Here is a 9128-nt window from a genome sequence, read left to right on the forward strand (position 1 = left end):
GTTAATCAAGGGACGCGCTCGCTGATATAGGCTGAGCTGCTTGCTTGGCGTGCACATCGCGCTTCGCTTTTAACACGAAAGTGTTTTATTCCCCGGTACACGAGGATTTCGCTGATGTCATATCCATCACGGAAGTGACGCCTGTACAACGAAGCAAACGGCCTTTAAGGGGTGCACCCCTGCACATAGGGTCTTCTTGCGGGGAAGCAACCTTAAGCACTAAAGAGTACGTTACGCTTGGGGTTGTTCGTTTTCAGGTTTTGTATTTTAACAAGACAGTGTTTTATGACGCGATACCCCACGACTTCACTGATGTCTTATCCGTCACGGCAATGACGCCAGTACACTTTTGCCGGAGCGATCCGCCAGCAGGACGTCGCTCGCCAAGCACACCCACAAGACAGCCGTCAACCCGCAAATCATACTCCGCTGCAGATTTCGCTCCAAATTTCACTTTAGTGTTTGACTGATTCCTATGACAGAGGAATCAATCAGTTTTTTTAAACTTCATGCTCGAACGTCACTATTTGGCTACGCTGAGGATGAATATGTCTCCCCATTCCATTTATATGCTGTCCGATGACTCGGAGCTTCGGTAGCGGCCACAGAAGACCAGATAGAATCTTGTTCAGTGGAACGTGGCATGCGCCCTGCACTCGTAATCCGGGGCGACTCAGGTAAGAGTGGTTCATCATAACTAATGGTAGAGCCCGTAAGCGCATGAGCAGATAAATGTCGTGGAAAAAGTTCACAAAGTTTTTCTTCGACTGCGTGCACGTGAGCAGATTTAGGCTGCTTCGCGACGCGGTCATCATGAAAGTTGGCAACAACTGATGACGCGGGCGAAAACTCTGCTATCGCAATTGCGTTTTAAACATTTAACACTTTACACCGCATAGAGTTTGTTATTAAACATACTAGGGAGGAAACTGAACCTGGGAATCCACGTTTTCATGGGGGTTATGGGAAGACCACAGCTTCTGGCTGGGGCTTGGTTCGACCTTCTTCACTATGCATCAGCACGCCTACGAACTACGAAGTAGCCGAAATCCTCCATGGGCCGCTATTCCTTAAGGCGCGAGATAGCTCGCTGCCGAGTTTCCAGCTGCTCGAGTTAACAACGTAGTGATAGTACAGCATTTGATCAACCTCAAGCGACACCGGCGATAGTGCGGAGCATGCTTGGCATTACCAGCGCGCCCAGTTGAGTCCCATCAAGTTGAAAAAGCATGGCTTGTGTGAACATCCGCGTGCAGCGCCATCTAAAATCGAGTTGCAATATGTACTCCGTTGCATAAAGTAGATAACCAAGCTATTCTTTTAAGGCCCCAGCCTTCTTTTAAAGCTCCGCCTTCTAAAAGCGGCGCGGGGCGGCTTCGATTTTCTCGGTGCTCTGTTTTTCCACTTAAATGTGTTTGCTACGTTGTTTGAGTGTAGCTCCATTGCAGCTCAGCGCAAGCCCAAACCAGGGTCTTTCAATGCTTTTCTGGCCATGAAACTTCGCCGTCACGCTATGGGAGAGCTTCGTTCGCTGCCCAGGGAGGCCGCGCCGCGGCGCTGGTGTTGATCGGAGGGCAGCCGGGGGCGTGGTCAGAGCGCGTTTGGCAGGGAGGCGTGAATGACAAAGCTGGCCGCCTAGACGCACACCACGTGACCCTCTAACGTCACGTCCGGGAAATTTTTGATTGTTTATTTGTTGTCATGGCTACAGTCAGCGCTTTGGGTTAATGCAAATGGCGGCGCCCACTAACTCGGCGCGCTCATGCTCGTTCCTACGCGGCTAGATTTAGAAGAATACAGCGTGAAAAAGAAGCACTTTGCGCCGCACCACTGCTCTCTCAAGTGTCCTTACATCTTCGTCGTGTTGTTATGGTGGTACTTTGTGTTTTTGGTGCTAAATACCCCACGCAAATCGCTACACCGAAGCGTCCACCATCCCCCTCTAAAGGCTTCGGAGTCTTCCTTGCCGTGGTTTTGGTGTTAAGACCCACGCTACGCAAGTAGCTTTTGTTGCAGCTCCAAGGCGTGCACGCCAGCCGAGACAGCACTCAATACGCTACGCAGTCTACCGTGTTCATCTGTGCGAATGCCGAAGCCCAGACATACGAACAGGTTGGTATCAAACGACTTGGATGCCATATGATATATTGGGCGAGCGAAAGAGAAAACTATACTTCTCGATAACGTTTGGTGCTTTTTGGCCTTAGCTGCTGCGCGTTAGGCATATTGAGCGGGATGAAATTGCAGTGGAGGGACTAGGTGACGTACAAACGCGCGTACGAACAAATTTTTCACTGTCAGAAGTCACATTGATGTGACCGAACGATGTGAGTGAGGCTTTAGTAATGTGCACACAGGCAGAATTCAGAAAAGCGCCTTGAAGTTTCTTGTCAGGCTGATGCGACGTAGCAGTGTGTCATGTGGTTCCTGAACTTCTCTGCCGCAGCACGGAAAGTTGGGCTAGTTGGAATTCATCTTGGTGGGGAAAGCGCTCGAGCGTTGACTGCGTTGACTGCTGCTTTCTTCGTCCCTGCTATTTCAGCAGTTTTTACACCACAACAAGCTTCTCTGTCTTTTGTTTTTCTTTGTCGAAGCAGTATTTTGCACTTTTTCTTTCAATGTATGTGCCACCCTTGCCCTGTTTTTCTCCAAACATAGAGTTTGGGAAAAGGAACGATTTTGTTTGTTGTGAATAAACCAGGCCAGTGGTTGGAAAAGAAGCTTTTATGTGCGCTTTGCAGACTTTGCAGAACATGTCACTAGTTGGAAAAATTAGGACAGTTTCGAGCCTTTTCCTCCTACCTCCCCCCCCCCCCCCCCTCAAAGCCTCATCGCATCGCATCGCACGTTAAATACATGTGAATACTTTCTCAATCCTGAATGGTCAGAAAAGCTCAACCTCAAAATTCAAACATGTTCAATTCTTCTTACTAGAGTGCTACGCTGAGCTAGTTAGTATGAACTGAACACACCGAAAACAGCGCACATGAGGTACGGGCAGTGCTCCGTGTTTGTCTTTTCCTTCCACTCCGTCCTTGAGCTGTTTTCAGTGTGTTCACGTTCACAGTACTGAAAGGGCACAGACATGAATGCAGTATGCCACCACTTGCACAGTGGAGTCACGCAACATGAGCATTCATAAGTGCTAACAGGGGTGTGCAAAAAGTTACGCACAGATTTCAAGACTGAGTTCTCTGCCATAAGCAACTGTCGAAATCTAGCAGTGTTACATACTCAGTGTAGCAGGATATTGGTGATGCAGCATTTTTCCGGCTACTTTCATCATTGAATGTCTCGCAGGTTCTACACAACAGATCTTGCAGCCTGGGGAGAACAAGCACAACCAGGACAGAGCATGGTTGGAATGGCGGATCTCTGTGCCACACGTTTGATCGATGAGCCACGGGATTCCAAGACCCTTGCCATTGGCCGCCTGGGCCTGGCCTCCTGAATGGGTCAAGTGACTTCAGGGCCCTGCTGTTTCATCCCACTCTGGCTTCCTGTTGCGGTGGGACCTGAGTTCGTGGTGCCTTGCTTGTTTTTGCTGAGGCTCAAACTGCTTCGCTGCTAACACTTGTCCTTGACATTCGGCTCGTCCTTTCTGGCGCTCGAGGTGTTCCTGAGTGCCTCGTGTCAGCTAGTGGCTGATCCTGCCATGCAAGACGCTGCCAAGCCTGAGAACCTTCACCTGCGGTGAATGGTGTGACTGATTGCACCACACACATGAGCTGTGGTACACCGTGAGTGGTTCATGTGTCCAGCACTAGCCAGCACCATAAACCACAGTAGTGGGCCCTGTTTTGTGAATGTTCTCCCATTCACCATTATTTTCTTTGTCGTGTCATTGGCGGCGTCCTTTTATTTTTTGTGCTGTCAAATGCACCTCATAGAAAAAAAAAAGATACACTTCAAATGCATTTGTGTGCACGTCCAGCATACGGCTTTGATCTTTCCCTTCGGCCGTAGCATTACAATGAGTTTAACACCTGCATTTCTTTACAATTGCACTTATATACTAAACACATAGCGTTTTTTTTCAAATTCATTGTATGTGCATCCCATACGCAGAACGCAGACGCTTAACACTAAGTATTGCCGATACCTCCATAATGGCTATACATGTACCACAGAATATCCCTTACGGGTAAGCTCCCTGCCGAGCTCAAAATGTCCCCAGTGCATTTCCTTTCCTTTTCCTCTCCCAGCAACCACAGCCACCCATGCAACCGCGCAGTTGGTTCTGATAGCACCACAACAGGGTTCTACAGCACGTGGGGACACTCTTTCTTCTTGGGCCCAAGTTGGTCTCTTGTACGTACAAGCCGCAGAAAACCTGGAGGCAGTGCTTAGATGACAGGGTGAACAGGATCGCTGCCAGCTGTGTGTTTGACGTCGGGAAATGCGACAGTTGAAAGCCAGTGCAATATTTTGTCGCTACTTTGGGAAGCCTTGCCTGTGGGCTGCAGTTTTCATGAAACATTTGGTTGTTGAGCTTTAAGCGATACCAGTCCGAAACCTGAGTAGTTAGGATGGCGCCTTCTCACGTTGTGCACAGAAAAGAAACAGCTGGGGTACTCAACCTTTGCAAGGCTAACATACCCGTCTTGAAAAACAAATTTTTGTTTAATTAAAATCAACTGTGCAGGGAAGCAGTGGCGACTAAAGCATAGTGTATAGTATAGTAAAGCAATAAGCACATCGACTATACAGCCAATGCAGATGCCATTATTAAATGTTGGCAATGTTTTGTCACCTTAAAAAAACAAATCCATGATTAAAGAAATGCATAGAAGTGGCTATCACTTGGTAAGGGAGCTTTAGAGTTTGGCACAGCCTTTGAGTAACTTTAAATTTGATTACCTTTTTGCTTAGAAAAGCAGTAAATTATTCAACCACACTAAATTTGGGTGTGCAACAGCTTCTTTACATGGACGCTGATGCAAAAGTCTTTTTGTGCCTCAAATCTGTCTTGGCGTATTACAGGGGGAATCAGCACCTCAACACTCAAGGGTTCCAGCTGTGGTGCGAGAACGGTCCCATGTTGAAAACCAAACGCTGCTTTGAGAAAAGTAAGTGTTGTTTGTGTTTTTAATAGATCTAAACATGTTAACGTAAAGTATCCCGAGAAGTTAGGAAAGTTTATCTATAGTTAAAGCTTCCAGATGTCCCTCTTTCACTTTCACTCGACAGTCTTACTTTTACAGTAGGTGTCCGGTGTGTTTTCTTGCATGTTCTTTCGCTGCAGTTTCATTGCACCTAATTGTATAATGCAAAATGCCTTGGATACAAGTTGTGGTAATGGAACAGTGCGACGAAACACCATTGGTGAAAGCAAAACAATACCGCAGGGTTTTGTGCCCTAACCACGGTCTAAGAAAGCCCTAACATATGCTGGCTTACTGCTTGTTGCATCTATAATTTGCAGTCCTATGATCTGTAATTGAAAACTAAGCCAGCTTGTCATTCTCACTCCCTGATTACTTAGGGTGTGGCTCACCAAAATCCCAATACATAAGTGCAAGTTCGTGAAGCAGGAACAGGCACAGTACAAAGGAACAAGCACTGAGAGAGAACAGAGAAAAAGCAATTGTTATTACAGTAAAGCCAGCTTATATCGAACATGGATATATTGAATTATTGCCTATATCAAACCCTCGTATAATTCCGGTAAAAATTACATGCATTTTAAATCTTTTTATATCATACGCGATTTTGCTCACAATGGATATATCGAACTCTTCCGCGTGGGATTTCTCGCTCTCCTTAGGCATGTGGCAGGCTGTCTCGCAATATATCGGTGTGCAGCGGTGGCGCAAGTGTCGCTTGCGAGTCCCGCACGAGCTCGGGCGCATCCAAACCGGCCGTGGCCAGGCCGTGGCAGAGTGGACCAGGTCCACGCATGCATGCCGTTGGAGCCGAAAGCGATACATTGGGCGCTGCGGGCTGCGGTGTCACCGAACTTCAAGACCGCGCAACTCGCTGCGCGCACTTCTTGCTCGGTTCGCTGGGTTCGCCATTGTTTGCTTGTATCCATGCTTGTCTCCGCTCTGTCGAAGACACTGAGGACTCCGTACCGCTTCTGAGCGCGAGCGAAGCCATCGCTGCCGTGGCCCTGCTACGGCGATGCTGCAGTGCCATTGGGGGCAGCAGTCTTGTGCTTGTCGACTGTTAAGATACCGTGGAGCAAGCAGTCACCAGCAGCGCGTTGCGCTCCAAGAAGCAGGCTGCACTCACGCAGTTCTTCCGCCCCAATAAATGATTATCGATGTTGATAATCTGTTCGACAAATTTCGCATTCCTATTTCCTGCTTGTGCAGATTCTGAAGGGTCTTTAGAGCTTGCACAGCTCAGTTGTCCCCATATTGCTGAACTGTTATTCCAAGCGCTTGGTTAGTCTCTGCAGTTCATCTAACCAGGTCAAATGTTGTCTGGCATTGTTCAGCTTTCAATCCACTTTCCAAGTGTTTCTGACAGTCTGAAGGCTTGCCCGAAGCTATGTTTTCTTAGTGGTATCCACTGGCTGCACGTTCAGTGTTGCGTTGTTCTATACGAAGGCATTTCTCTTTTTCTCTTATGCTACTAACACTGGTTCCCCTGATATTCTGGCTTACGTGAACTGATGAAGTGAGAGAGCACTAAACAGAGTTTTGCTCTCCTTGGCACGAGGTGGCAACGTGTAGGCTGGGTAGGGCGGAAACTGAGTCGGCACAGCAGCTGGAAGCAGCAACTTGCATATGCTTTCTACCTTGTAATTGTCTGCGGTGAAGTAAAACAAAGACGTTGCGGAACGGTCCTGGAGCTAGGAACAAATTAAACCGCCAGCGAAACAACGAAGCACCCCAAAAGGGCATTCAAATGAATTCCCCTAATTCATTTGAATGTCCCATTTGGGGTGCTTCGTTGCCTCTGCCTGCGTGAATTTTAGTGCGAAATGTAACGTTTTAAATAATAGTATTACTCGGCTTAAAATGCTTTCTCTTAATCTCAACCTCTTGTCTTTTTTACGTTTCCATGTCCCCAATCACCCCACTTCCTTGTCAAGAAAATGTTTTGCAGCCGGTCATATTGAAAGTTTTCTTTTGATAGCAGTTCATGGTAGCACAGTTCCGCATTTTGTGAGGCATCCCACTTGAAAAGTGGCGTGCAACAATTTTTAGGCACCCACAGACTGGTAAACGTAACACCATTTCCGAAAAAAAAAAGGGAGGAGGAGGAGGAATAAACTTTATTTGTGCGAGCCTTAGGTGCTGCTGTCTGGGCACCCGCCTGGTGGGGGGTTTCCTCTAGTCCGGGATACCCTGGCCTGCACTGGCCACCCGGGCCCTCTCTACCAGGCTACGCTGGGAGGAGAGGTCGGAGCTGGTTAGTTGTGCCACCCAATTAGCTCTCATGCTGAACAGACGATGGCAGGGTAAAAGAGTCAAGAGTAGAAAGGTTGTCCCCTTCACACGCGACGGTGCAAGCATGTGCAAAGCACTTTCTTCGCAGATGAGTGAGTCAACTTCTGCTTTCACAATGTTATTTTGTTTGCAAGACCAATCTACCTGTCACTCCAAAAGGGTGAGGAGGGGGGGGGGGTAGAGTGGCTGTGCTTCTGCATATGAGGAAACAATTGGGCCCATCGACTACCATGCAAAGTACTTCTATGCAGGTACTCAAAACCACCCTAGCGATTCTCCAATCTGCTAACTTCAAACAGGCACGCAATCAGTGGCTCGATCCTACAGTATTCGTAGCTTCCGACAAGGACTATCTCCGCAGCGCCTCCAATTTTCATAGTATTCCTCTACTTCCCTGCAAGACTGCTTGCCCGGTGGCTGCAAGTGACATTCTGGTGGCTACAAACTGAACCCTACTCACCTCCCTCCTCTTCTGTTTTCAGTGTTTTTGCAGCAAAGAAAGCCGCCGTTCCCTGGCACCCAGCGGCACCCAGGTCGGCCTTGAGCACTGGCTGTGGATCTACCTGCTGCATTCAGCTGCCAGAGCTCTGGCGGTGGCTTCGCCTCGGGGGGGGGGGGGGGGGGGGGGGGCAACTTCCCTCCTGAACTGGGTGGCACCAGATTTGCATGCTACCACAGCTGTTGCCAATGGGTTTTGGCAATTGTTGCACAAGTTTATTGGGGGTCCACAAGCTCCTGCCAGCAATTCAAGGCTTGGACGGCACGGACACAGAGCCAAAAGTAGAGTGTGTCACGGTCAAAGACAGTGATGAAATATGAGAACTTGTTTCTAGTTTCTTTTTCCAGGATTTTGTTGTTATCTTCATAGCAGCCTAATGACAGAAAAATGTGAAATAAATGCATTCAACTACAACTGTGCACGCATTTCTTCCCCTCCCTGTCCAAATTTAGCATCCGGGGAACTCATTCACATAATTTGTGAGCCTTCACCGCGGCACACCCGTACTAGGCAACCTAGGGGTGTAAAACCCAAATTTAAACCTCTAAAATCTTGAAACTTTTACCCACATCACAATGGTGCCTGTGGAGAAAGGGACGAGCCGCGCAGACCCCTCCCGATGGTGCCTTTAATCCAACATACTTCTGATGATGATAGTGGGGCACGAGAGAAGGATATCCACTTATTTCACAACATCCTCCCCCGCGCGGCAATGAGTATGGTTTGTGTCCGAGAAATTGTTCAGTCCATGGAGAGCTAACTTCATGTCCGAGTGGGCCAAAAAAGTTCAACACATGTCGGCTTCCACCTCCATCGATGGAAACAATGCCGTGGCTTTCTTGGACCTGTGAGCCAAGCTACTGCAGCCCCTTGATGCAGTCTTTTGCTTGTCCGGATTGCAGATATTTCTTTCTGTTTGCACAAGTTATTTTTCCTTGTAGCAGCCGGGTGCACTTGAGTCGTACTCTCGTTGCGGCTCTTTTCAGAGCGCACGGTTCGGTTTCTAGTGTTAGCTGCTGTTGCAGTTCTGCGCTTTGAGTTGTGTTTCACTGTGTGTCGTCTTGCAAGAAGGAGAAGATTCTTCCTTCGTACCCTCAACAGTAGCTGGCACTGGTGATTATTATCCAGCAGTGGCAAATTGAGAGCACCGCCGTTGAGGTCCTTTGTCCTTGAACGATTAATTCTAGCAGTGTCGCCTTTCTTTGTCACGTGCTGCTTTCTCAGTGCCT

The 9128-nt window shown here is 48.2% G+C and overlaps 1 long non-coding RNA gene across 2 annotated transcripts; it reads left to right on the forward strand.

The window, feature by feature from the left end:
• Nucleotides 1-1956: 1956 nt before the first annotated feature.
• Nucleotides 1957-8313, forward strand: LOC144162758 (uncharacterized). 2 transcript variants are annotated; one of them, XR_013320761.1, is made up of 5 exons: nt 1957-2112; nt 3301-3526; nt 3614-3740; nt 4984-5069; nt 7883-8313. It is a non-coding gene; the product is annotated as an uncharacterized LOC144162758 (long non-coding RNA). The 2 variants fall into 2 exon arrangements; XR_013320760.1 differs by lacking the exons at nt 3301-3526; nt 3614-3740 and having other exon boundaries at nt 1967-2112.
• The last annotated feature ends 815 nt before the right edge of the window (nt 8314-9128 follow it).

This window comes from Haemaphysalis longicornis, unplaced genomic scaffold (genome assembly GCF_048455015.1).
Source record: "Haemaphysalis longicornis isolate Haplotype H1 unplaced genomic scaffold, Haemaphysalis longicornis Haplotype H1 scaffold_12, whole genome shotgun sequence".
Taxonomy (NCBI): Eukaryota; Metazoa; Arthropoda; class Arachnida; order Ixodida; family Ixodidae; genus Haemaphysalis; species Haemaphysalis longicornis.